The following is an 11338-nucleotide window of genomic DNA, read 5'->3' as shown; positions in this document are numbered from 1 at the left end:
CCACTACCCTTCATTACAGCCCCTATTCCCCTCTCCTGAACCCCCAACATCACCCTAGAACAAATCTGCAAGCCTTCTTCTTCTCTTGTAGTAAAAAAAGTAAGTACCAACACCCCTGCCCCTTCCCCTTTCCTCTCTTGTGCACCTTGGAAACCCCACCCCCCTCCATCTCAGCCCCCTATTCCCCTCTCCTCAAACCCAAACAGCAGCGTAGAACCCCTCCCCTACCCCCTGCAGCACTTCCCAGCCCCTCCCCCACTTCCCCCCTACCCAGCAGCCCACCTATCCCTTTCTCTCTATCACAGTCAACCACCCACTTTACTGGCTTGTGGCAGATCTGAAAACAGAAAAGAAAAATAAAAAAGAAAGAAAAGATAGGAAGAAGAGAAGTTTTAAAAAGATTGCCCAAGATCCAACCAAGAACACACCAATTTTTTATCCAAACCTTTTCCAATATTCTTAGACTCTTCCCTAAACCTTACGAAAAAAAATAAAAATAAAAAATCAAATTAACCCTTCTCTTCTCCTACGACTACTAGGATCAATTTTGTCCCCCTAGATCATCCTAGAGGAATTGGGTAAAACCCTAACTTTTCCCTATCAACCCAGGAGATACCAATTTTATCTCCTTGGCCCTCCCTACAATTCACATCTATATCAGACCAACCCATATCATTCCTAACTTGTCTCCAGGATCCTCCCACAACTTCTTTACAGGTCCACAAACATACCATAATATTTTAGGCTTATTTGCAAGAAGAATTTGGGTGAACCCTCAATTTTAGGGAAACCATCCTAAGATCCCTAACCCTAAAATCGGGTTCACATCGCTTTCGCAATCACACTAATTCCTAACAAAAAAATGTACCCAGTCTTTAAGAGCACAGGTAGAAACTACTAAACTAACAGTCTTAGGATTTGAAGATTTCTTAGATGGATGCAATAATAGAAAGTCCAAACAAATATACTAGGATTTGAATTAAATTACTTGTCATGGCAGCTAAAAGTTCCTATATAGTATCCATAGGATGCACTAAGCAAGAAAATCAGTACTACGGCTACAAGGAGTAACATAGGTGATGAATAAGAAATGAGGCCAACCATCCCATCAGTAGCTAGGTATTTTGCAATGAATAGGTGATACCTAGCAGACAAGGTGTTCTTGATTAGGTGTGTCTTGTCGCCTTGACATGGAAACCACATGGGAATATGGCAAATATGATCCATTAGATGGTCCACTCCATGGGCAACCTGGTAGAATGTCACCTACATGTATATACCAATTTGAAGAGAGTTCAAATATCAATAAAGAACCAAGTAGCAAAATGAGTGGATGTTAATATTTGATCCCTCATTAAACCCGAACAAATTGTAACACTTGGAGAACGAAATATAAAGTTCCTTTTTCCCAAAAATTAAATTCACGATTTGTCACTTAGTTAATAAATCAGGTAATAGATATGCCTTTGTAACCGTAAGTCCATATATTCTTTTGAAGTTTGGTATCAGTACATTGCGAAAATATGATTCTTATATCAACTTTTACATACAACAGGAAAAATTATTTGGTTATGCCCATGGATGCTTTACTCCCAAGAGCAAAACACAACCAATTACCAAGGCATTACTTGTGCAACACAGTTCTGTCATGCCTGAGATAGCATATTCTTTTAGCTAGCAACAAAGAGTTCTTTTATTTTCTGTTGAGTTGATATGAATGGAAAAAAATTGACACTTCTTCATGCCAAAGAATTTACCTCAGCTTGATCAGCACCGTTACACAGCTGCCCAAATTGATTCCACCAAATGCATATACAACTTCTTCAGTAGAAATCCAAACTATATGTCAAACTCCTGCAGAAACTCCTTGTATCCACCTGAGGGAGATAACATACAGGTTGGATTCAATTCATCATTTTTGCCTCAATGCCCACACTGGACAAAAAGACGAAATTAAAATGCGAATACATCTTCACCAACATGTGGAAAAATGCATAAAAGAAAAGTCAAAAAATAAATTCCCTTTTTTAGTAAACCTAATCTTGAAAAATCTACTGGGCTTTTTCTCCGTATCTTTCTACAGTTCCTGCATGTTTGTGCTAAGGTAGCCAATAACCAGCAGATAAGTCCAAATTTTTCGGTTGGGAATAAACATAAAGAGAGCAGCTGAAGTAACAAAGCATTGCAAATAATAGAAAATAATCCTAGTAATGAGAAAAATCTACCTCATCAGTCACCGACTTATAGGAGTTCAATAAACTGGAAAGACAATATCAAGATATAAAGTTAACTGTCAAGAAAGAGAGAAAGAAAGAACTTGTAAAATAATCTTAGGTTAAACAAATTTTAAAGTAATTTGGATTTAGTGTCCATACTAAACAAAGAAAGGTGTACCTTTAGGAAACTCAAGCACACCATATGGCCTAACTTATGGGGAGAAAATTTTGTAGAACTTCAGAACTCTGGTTCATGCAGTTTGAAAGCACTGAGTACCTTTTTGCCTTTCCTTTAAGGAATTCAATGCTATAAAACAAAACCTTTTGAGAGTGCTAGGCCTTCTTTTCTGCACATTTTTAATGTCTAACCCATGTTCATATTGAAATACAATAGAAAGAAAGTAAAGAAGGATGGAGAAAAACTGAGAGAAGATGAACCAAAATCTCAAAAATGTAATTTTAACCATCTACGTTATTTATGCTGAAGCCTAACACAATAATATGCAGCCCGATTCAATTGAGTTGCATTTGCCAACTTACACAGATTTCCTGGTTGTATCAGCAACAGGGCACATAAATCCTCCCTCAGCCCACCTCAGTCTCAGACTCTTAAGGCTGAAAGGCTGCCATATTTTGCCAGGTTTGCCCACAATGATTTCTTTCCTCCGGCATCAATTGATACAAACCTAAGAAATTTTTTTTTCCAAACTCTGTAATGATAGCTTCCTTGTTTATCATTTGCTATCCCTATGAAGCCCAGAAGTTATTTAAGGATTAACCATCTCAGCAAAGAATACACCACTACAGGAAGTCACTATAAGACTGACCAAACCCAAAATCATAATGCCAAACTATCTTTCTTCAAGATAGATTATATAAGCTCACTATAATTCCAACATATCATAAACTCTTCAGAGAAGGCATTACTCACTACAAGGAGCAATTGGCAAATAACCTCACCAGCCTATAAAGTCCCCAACCAAAAGCCTCCAGCATATGTTGATGCGTCAATAACAATAAGTAACTATAACTGAATGACTAAATAACTAGCTTCATGGTGACAGTCTAAGAACAGAAAAATATTTCACTAAAGAGATAAACCGCCAAATGCCAATAACATGATATGATATTATTCAAAAATCAAAACGAAGTAATCTTACATTCAATTTTCATGCCTTTCAGTTCCATTTCTTGAGAAGAAGTTCTCTTAAGCATAACATTAAGTATAGTAGCTAATCTTGTAGTTTCAAAAATCAACTGCATCAAGAACATGTTAATAAGTTTTATTATCTTCATTCTACTTACTAAGAACAGGTGCAGTAGAGTAATATCGATTACCACATAAATTAGATCCATCGACCTATGATCTCTCCATGTGATTGGATCTCTAGTCCTTTCTCTTTTCTAATGGCCAAATGTTGCTCCTGAAATGTAAGAAAAGAACGTTTCATATTTAAGATAATTAAGGAAGCCAAAGGAATAACAGTGGGAAAACTATCAGAAATCTGGATCATGAGTGGAGTAATGAAGTTACCCTGAGTTCTTGAAGTGCTCTTGGATGGTCATGGAGATACTTGATAGCCATAATTGATGGAGGGGAGAAAGTCTCCTAACAAGAATTAAGGATTGCAATTATTTGATCAACTATCTCCTCTAGAGTTTGTACTTGGGGTTATGGTCTCCTGTTTTCATTTGGAAACCAAGCATGTTTTCATAGCATAGTTAATTCAAATGGAAACCACAACCAGAATACATTCTATTTAAATTATTATTCTCTTTGTAATAGGGACCAAATGATATAAAGCTCTATTTTTTGGATGAATGAAATATCATTACCAATAACCCCAAAGGGTAAAAGAGGAGGAAAAAAAGGTGGAGGAAGAAAGAGGGGGCAGCCCTTAGCTTCTAGGCTGAAAACAGGAGGCTTTGTTCCAGGTAACAACAATAAGCCTTTCCATGGGATGTCTAAACGGGTGGATCCCCGCAACTAGAGCTCCATGAGACAAGTAGATGGCTTTCCAAATTGAGTCCAAGGACCTAGAATTTGAGGTCCATCTCTTAAGATTTTGTTCCCACAATAATGCATCTAAGAGCCAACTTACTAACAAGATCACCATTATAGAGTCTAAGAAAGGATCTCAAAATCCAAAACCAGTCCAAAGGAAATCCATAAGAGCATCAGGAGTGGGCCCAAACATAGGCAAGGGATTCTCTCCAAAGGGAGAAGAAGGGGTAGGTGAAGAATAGATGGGTCTATATCCTCCTCCATACCATTCTAGAAAGGAGGCAGTAAAAAGATTGGTAAAACATAAAGTAGATAGTTTTCCAAATTAAGTCCAACAACTTAAATCATTTATTAAATCCAAAAGTAAACAGTTAGAAAGTGAATCAAGAAGTTAGAACAAAATAAGTAGAACTAGAATAAAGAAAGGAAGAGTATTATATCTTCAAATAGAAAGTACCTCCTTAGTTTTGTCTTGGATATCAATAATTTTTCCATCCCAGTTGCTTAGGAGGCATCTCATAAGCTCATCACGTTTTAGCAGAAGATGTCTTTGAACATGATGGGTCTGATGATGCTAAATGATGCTCCTTTGATTTTCTTGTAAGTAGAGCCAGTCACAACTCACAATTGAAATGTTGCATGTTCCTAAGATAGCCAACATTGATTGTGGGTATCTAGGAACAAACCCTTGGCTCTAGGAGGCACATAGAAACACAAACCAAACTCAAAATCTGTATTCTATGGGATCATTGGTTACATTTCGTGTATGTAGGTGCTAACATTGAGTCTAGAGCAAAGTCAAATTTTAAATCATTCTCAAAATTCATCTATATTTTGAATCTAGGCAATAAAATATGTATAATCTGGGGGGAAAACCAAGGAAATAATGCAGCTAAAGAACAATAATCCACAAAAGGAGACATTCCCAAATTCAGAACTTTGCATGGTTAATATTAAATGTAGTAGTTTACCTGCAGCACTATTCAGCCCAACTGGATGGGGAGAGAGTTGGGAAGAGCCGACTTAGCAACATTGGGAATTTTAACAAGCATCATGGTTATCTTATGCCTAGGCTGACCAAACCTTTTCAATTCTCTTACTCGATCTAGTAAAAAATTTATAAAACTTTAAATTCCTGTGATTCATGTGAATAAATTCCTGATTGATTAGTACGTTTATTAGAGACGAATTAGAGTTAACAAAGTATGAAATCAGAAACACGCTTCATTGTTTTAGCCTGAGAAAGGTGTCTATAATTGACGATAGGAAGAAAGGAAAAGTAAGGAAACAAAGAAAATCAAACTCATTCTTTCTCATATATAAGCCCAGCTTTTTCTTTCTATTTTTGAACAGGAATAGGAATGGGGTGGGGGGTTGCAAGATATCACTAAGGCAGACGCCATAATACAATAACATAAGAAACATTCAAAACCACTACATGTGAAAATTAAGGTATAATTATTTTGATTTAAATGAATAAATGAGGAAGAGAAAAACAGACCAGTAGCTCATGCAACAATCCAATCGTTACGCAGCAAGAACATGTCAAATCTGAGAAAAAAGTCTAGGGTGGGCCAATTGCTAAAGGGATTTTCTTGGTTAATTGGGGTGAAGCAGTAGCAGAAGAGAAGGAATCCTTTGTAGCATTCAAAAAATAATTACATCAAAACCCATCCAAATTCCTAATGGAACAAAAAGGCAAATGATACAACAGATGAGTGTAACAATGATCCAAACAAGTACACCAACAAAATTTCAAGCAAACCACAATTCTTCAATTTCTATGACAACTTTAAAGCATGACATCATTGTATACGTGTTTCATGATCCCAAACCTGACTCAAAGCTGAAAAATATCTTTACAAACTGAGGTAAACCCAAACAGATATTTCACAACAATAACTTGTCATACCTTGCCAATATCATCATATTCTGATTCTCATCAGAATATAGACTCAAAACCACATATCAAACCATTAGATCTAACATCAGAAAAAGGAATGTAATGAATAAGGGCTCCAGCAAAACATAACCATAAATTAGTAAGAAGAACCATCGTATAAATCATTAACTCATTCAGTGCAACATATATCCACTCAAAATCATGTCCTAGGACAAGCAGCCATCATGAAGAGGAATAAGAAGCAAGCTCAATATACGCACTCTATATCACTAACAAATTGTAGTCCAAGTGTTCAACTACAAAATCCATTAAAAATTTGGGGAAAAAAAATATAAGTTTAATGTCTTCAAGACCTCAATTAGTCTTTGCACCATGCACTCAATCGTCTAACATGCTTTTGTTTCTTTGCACATAATCTATGTATCATAGATCACACAATTAGTCCTCCTATCCAACAAAGAGATGATATAATGCAATGTGAAAAAGAACTGAACTTATGTAAGAACTCACAACCAACCATGAGCAAAAAGTATGTTTTAATTCCTAACACTTTAAAGCCCATAATAAGAATCGATTATAAATATTTTGTTAGCAAATACAAGACTCTCACAAAGTAGGGAAGGATGGGAGTAGAACTAAAGAGATAAGATAGGGTCTTCTCATTTTTACTGTTATATACTGGCTTCTCTTGTAAGGGAGACCAATGAATTCCTGTAGAAACAGCAATGGAAATAAAATAGGAAGAAAACAATACTAAGAGATCAAAAGAATTACTAAAAATTAAGTACTAGATAAATATGGAGGAAGAGAAATCAAACCAGTGTCTTGTGCCACAATCTCATTCTGCAAAACCATTTCAACCCAACCGACAGAACACCAGCATCAATGCTTCCAAAGGACGATGTAGCAATAGTCCCATCAAAACATCAAGGAGACCCTTTTTTTTAAACTTAAGAAGAAGATTGATGCATGGGAATGTCGCGTCCAGTGAAGTAAAACCTATCCTTGCAACAAAATCAATAATGGTATTCTAGGATCCAAGATATAACCCTAAGTTTAAGCAAAAAGATAGTTCTACACCTGCATTAATATAACAATATAAAACAAAAATCTTTCCAGATAAAATTAATACTGTTTGTAGTCGTTAATCAATTTCCAAACATAGGATCCCTACACACATCAAAATTATCAATGTGAGCATTGTATACTCATCAATTAGGTCTTAAAATCTCACGAAGTATGTTGTCTCACACACATCAGACCTTCAATGACTAATAAGGGCATCACCCAGCCTATAATTGCCAACTATAACATCAATAGGATTGAACAGTCAGAAGTGAAGTCCACAGAGAAATCATAGCAGCAGATAAAATTGAAACCTGATTCACCTAACTGTTCAAATAGAAATGACATGATATTCAAACGGTTCTTCAAGAAGTGAGAAGCTACAAGTGATCCAAATGATGAGAAAATTCCAACCAAAAGGGAGAGAAGAAAAGAATTGTAGTGTGAAGGACGAGAACAAAGAAGAGGAAACAAGAAAAGTATCACATGAGGCACATGCAATAACTTAAAACGGCTATAAAAACCAATAAACTTTGAAAACAAAACTAAAAACTAAAATGATATTGAATAAATGTAAATAAACATCAATCTGAAGGTACATTCCATATCAGAACCATTTACAAAACAAAAAGTCGTGAAACACAAAAAGTAGAAGTGAAAGAGTAAACGTAAGTCATTCTTCAGTCATAAGCCAGAAAATATAAAATCAGATTCTGTTTTTCATTTTCAATTCATTCACCAGACCCTCCGGTGTATTCATCATTGCATTCTTTTCCTTTTCAATCTGCCCATCCCTTTTGACTTCGGGATGTGCAGTGTGCTCATCAATTTTGATAGGCATATCCACTTTGGTGGGAATACCTTCACTGACCATGGTAGAAGAATGAATGTTCCCAATTCCATATCTTCTTAAAGAAGTAGTGGGAATTAATACTACAAACAGTAAAAGTCCAAATAACATAGCTTTAGAATGACAACCAAAATTAATTTGTAGGTCAACAAAAAAAAAAAAAATGGAACATCCTGTTAAAATTTAGAAGAAAACCCTTTGTTGAACTCTAAGGTGTTACACCTCTACCTTTCCTACCCTTTCCTTGCAGGATAGTCAGGATTCCAAACACAAACACTAACAGGAAATAGAGTCACTGGATCAACACAAGCTTTAAGATCATTTTTCCAATTACAAATCATATTCCCCACCTAAGTCTAATTTAAAATGTAGAAACAAGGATGACTTTTTATGTCCTCAAGAAGACTACCTTAGTTAGACTCACTAACCATGCACCAGTCAATCCGGTCAACCAAAGCTTTGGACATAAATATGAAATCACTAAACTTCATAAATTAAAAAATTGGGCCCCATATAGACAAACAAATAACATGTCGCAATGCAAAATATCGCATAGCCAATCAGGATTGAAATAAACAAGATTGAAGAATCACATATGATTCAAGTTTAACAATACTATAGAAAGAACCCTCATTTAACCTTAGGTAAAATACCGCAAAATGTTCATAACCATGTCCGAGATGAGAGTATATCCACCCACTTGATGAAACCACTTTGAGATGTAAACTCATCCAAGGAACTGTTTTAGCAAAATAAACACACTTGGGAACTAAGGAAACCAAAAGGAAAAGCGTAAAACTAATAAGAAATCAGATTAGTCCATGATAAATTTTGGTTCCATCCCACTGATTTTGGTTGGGACAGAGGCAAAAATTAAGTAGAAGTAAACAATTTATGTAAGAAGTGCTATTATGTTAGTGGAAGATTTGTCTCCATATTGAGTGGGAGAAACTAGATTCACATAGATTTAACAGTAAATCCAAAGTAATTCCAATGCTTAACGGTTGTGTACAGCTAATATCAAAATCTGTACTAGGAATAATGCCCATGCCAAATAGTTAGATGACACACCTGCAATTACAGCACTATGGCGAGCTCCATAAGAAATTTCTGAACTTGGGGCATCCAAAAGTCTTGATAAAGTCTATGCACACCCAAAAAATAAAAAAATAAAAGAAAAGGAAGAAGAAAGAATGGTCCTAGAGCTATTTCAAGAGCCTATGCTAGAAGAAAAGGAACCCAAGAAAAAGATCTCTTGTAACCTTAGTAGGAAGAGTAGAACAGTCAGCCCCTGGCTGAAACCCTTTGTGGACCCCATTGCCCACCAAGGTGGCACAGCTAAGGCTGGCCAAATTCCAAAAAGGGGCATTTTGGTTAATTTTTAGCCCTAATTAGCTATGAATTTTAACTTCAGAAATTTAGCTTTAATTTTCATAGTCCTGTTTTGTTTTAAAGTCTTAGTTTGAACTAGTAGTTGGTTTTCGAGTCCTAAGGAGTCTTTCAATACGACTCTTATAGTTAATTAAGTCCTTTATATCGAGAAGAGTAATTTAGAGATTGATATTTAGTTGTAGAAGGGTGTCCTAACTTATAAAGGAAACCCTAGTTCAGTTGGTTTTAAAGTTTTGGTTGAATCCAAATGAGAGTATCCCAATTGGTTTTTTAAGGTCTTTCTTTTGATGTAAGGCTATATAAGTAAGCCATTGTATCTTTGTAAAACTTAGCTGCATTGAATAAGATTGAATATTGTTTGCGGAAAAATAGGTCTTGGTTCTCTTTGGAGCGCCACGGCTGATTTGAGAGTTTTGATTCAAGTTACAGTGGCCTTCTTCAACAAATCTGCATGCCTTCTGCTTCTCCAGTAATAAAACAAGTACCAATACCCACAGCCCCTTCCCCATCTCCAGCCCCATTGCAGTCCCTCCCCTCCCCTTTTCTCTCGTGCTCACCTAGGAAACACCACCACCCTTCACTACAGCCCCTATTCACCTCTCCTTAACCCCCACCATCACCCTAGAACAAATCTGCAAGCCTTATCCTTCTCTTGTAGCAAAACAAGTAAGTACCAACACCCCCAGCCCCTTCCCCCACCTCCAGCCCCATCGCAGTTTCCTCACGTGTGCACCGTGGAAACCCCACCCCCTCCATCTCAGCCCCTTATTCCCCTCTCCTCAACACCAAACAGCACCCTAGAACCCCTCAACTTTTCTCTCGTGTTACCTAGGAAACTCCACCACCCTTCATTACAGCCCCTACTCCCCTCTCCTTAACCCCCAACATCACCCTAGAACAAATCTGCAAGCCTTCTCCATCTCTTGTAGTAAAACAATTAAGTACCAACAGCCCAGCCCCTTCCCCCACCTCAAGCCCCATCGCAGTTTCCTCTCTTGTGAACCTTGGAAATCCCACCCCCTACATTTCAGCCCCTTATTCCCCTCTCCTCAACCCCAAACAGCACCCTAGAACCCCTCCCCTACCCCCTACAGCACTTCCCAGCCCCTCCCCCACTTCTCCCCTACCCAGCAGCCAACCTATCCCTTTCTCTCTATCACAGTTTCCAACCCCCTTTACTGGCTTGTGGCAGATCTGAAAACAGAAAAGAACAAAAAAAAGAAAGGAAGAAGAGAAGTTTTAAAAAGATTGCCCAAGATCCATCCAAGAAACCACCAATTTTTCATCCAAACCATTTCCAATATTCCTAGACTCTTCCCTAAACCTTACCAAAAACAAATCAAATTATCCCTTCTATTCTCCTACGAATACTAGGATCAATTTTATCCCTCTAGATCATCCAAGAGGAATTTGGTAAAACCCTAACTTTTCCCTATCAACCCTGGAGATACCAATTTCCCTTCCCTACAATTCACATCTATATCAGACCACCCATAACTTCTTTAGAGGTCCACAAACATCCCATAAAATTTTAGGCTTATTTGCTGGAAGAATTTGGGTGAACCCTCAATTTTAGGGAAACCATCCTAGGAACCCTAACCCTAAAATCAGGTTCGCATCGCTTGCCTAATCACATAAATTCCAAACAAAAAAATGTACATAGTCTTTAATAGCACACTTAGAAACTACTAAACTAATAGTCTTGGGATTTGTAGATTTCTTAGATGGATGCAATAAAAAGAAAGTCCGAACCAATATACTAGGATTTGAAATAAATTACTTGTCATGGCAGCTAAAAGTTCCTATATAATATCCATAGGATGCACAAAGCAAGAAAATAGGTGCTATGGCTACAAGGAGTACCCAAGGTGACGAATAAGAAATGAGACCAACCATCCATCAGTAGC

General features: G+C 37.0%; 1 long non-coding RNA gene across 1 annotated transcript in view; it reads right to left on the bottom strand.

Annotated features, from left to right (window-relative positions):
• Positions 1-643: 643 nt before the first annotated feature.
• Positions 644-11338, bottom strand: part of LOC149018349 (uncharacterized) — a 38378-nt gene continuing 27683 nt past the window's right edge. Inside the window, exons 14-15 of the long non-coding RNA XR_016172934.1 lie at positions 1758-3640; positions 644-1266 (exon numbers count right to left, since the gene is read on the bottom strand). This is a non-coding gene — a long non-coding RNA (uncharacterized LOC149018349). The remainder of the gene's footprint in view (positions 1267-1757; positions 3641-11338) is intronic.

Source organism: Hakea prostrata, chromosome 4, assembly GCF_041222555.1.
Source record: "Hakea prostrata isolate BN-2017 chromosome 4, UWA_Hpros_2, whole genome shotgun sequence".
NCBI classification, from domain to species: domain Eukaryota; kingdom Viridiplantae; phylum Streptophyta; class Magnoliopsida; order Proteales; family Proteaceae; genus Hakea; species Hakea prostrata.
Note: the sequence above shows the minus strand (reverse complement) of the source record. Positions and strands in the feature narration are given on the sequence as shown.